The sequence below is a fragment of the Lepidochelys kempii genome, chromosome 23 (assembly GCF_965140265.1).
Source record: "Lepidochelys kempii isolate rLepKem1 chromosome 23, rLepKem1.hap2, whole genome shotgun sequence".
NCBI lineage: Eukaryota > Metazoa > Chordata > Testudines > Cheloniidae > Lepidochelys > Lepidochelys kempii.
In genome coordinates this window covers 8757502-8758631 of record NC_133278.1, presented here as the reverse complement: position 1 = coordinate 8758631, position 1130 = coordinate 8757502, and positions in this window count along the sequence as shown.

Genomic DNA, 1130 nt, shown 5'->3' with positions numbered 1-1130 from the left:
GATTTTTCCGGGGACTGAGGTGAGGCTGACTGGCCTGTAGTTCCCAGGATCCTCCTTCTTCCCTTTTTTAAAGATTGGCACTACATTAGCCTTTTTCCAGTCATCCGGGACTTCCCCCGTTCGCCACGAGTTTTCAAAGATAATGGCCAATGGCTCTGCAATCACAGCCGCCAATTCCTTTAGCACTCTCGGATGCAACTCGTTTGGCCCCATGGACTTGTGCACGTCCAGCTTTTCTAAATAGTCTCTAACCACCTCTTTCTCCACAGAGGGCTGGCCATCTCTTCCCCATGTTGTGATGCCCAGTGCAGCAGTCTGGGAGCTGACCTTGTTAGTGAAGACAGAGGCTTCATCCATTGTCCTGTCATCTCATCCTTATCTTATGAGAGGTGGGTGCGTTCCTCTGAAGGAGATGTTGTTCATGTATCTAGTTACCTGAGAACTCTGGGTGTTCCTGTACCATACTTCTCAGTCAGGAACATGCTTACTAGGTTAGCTAATACTTGGGGTGTTGCTATTCTGCCAAGGCCAGGCCTACTGTGGTTCACAGCCTCTGGTTCACACTGCTAGTTATGCCTACAGCTCCAGCAAGGACTACACCTGTCTTTCCAAGCTCTCTTTGTACGTGAGTTTTTCCATTTCCTGCATCATTCCTGTCCTTTTCTGCACACAGGACCCAGGTGTAGCTGCACCATTGATTTTGATAACAGCATGAACATATTCACCATCCCATTCCCCATGTCCATCCAGGACCAGGTTTGCTTTTTGCCTGCCGATTGAGCTGCCTGCAGAGATGCCCGGGCTCCCACCCTGCACTGTACGGGTAGTGTAGGAGCAGGAGAAGTGGATTGCCAGAAAATAGTGTCTATTTCTTGACAGTTCCCCACCTTAGACAGGTTAGACAGGACTTCCTTTTGCAAAAACGCTGATGACTAGAGATCTTCACATCCTGCCACTGTCGTTTATAGACCCTGCCCCACAGGCAAAGACTGGGCTGCACCTCAGCTAGCAGGAAGCACACGCAGCTGGTGCTGGTCCTGAATGCTTGGCTGAGGCCTGGGAAGGCAGTGAGTTGGCTCTGCCCAGAGCGGGGCTGGTGGTGCTCCGCGGGAGCTGCTGCTGAACAATCC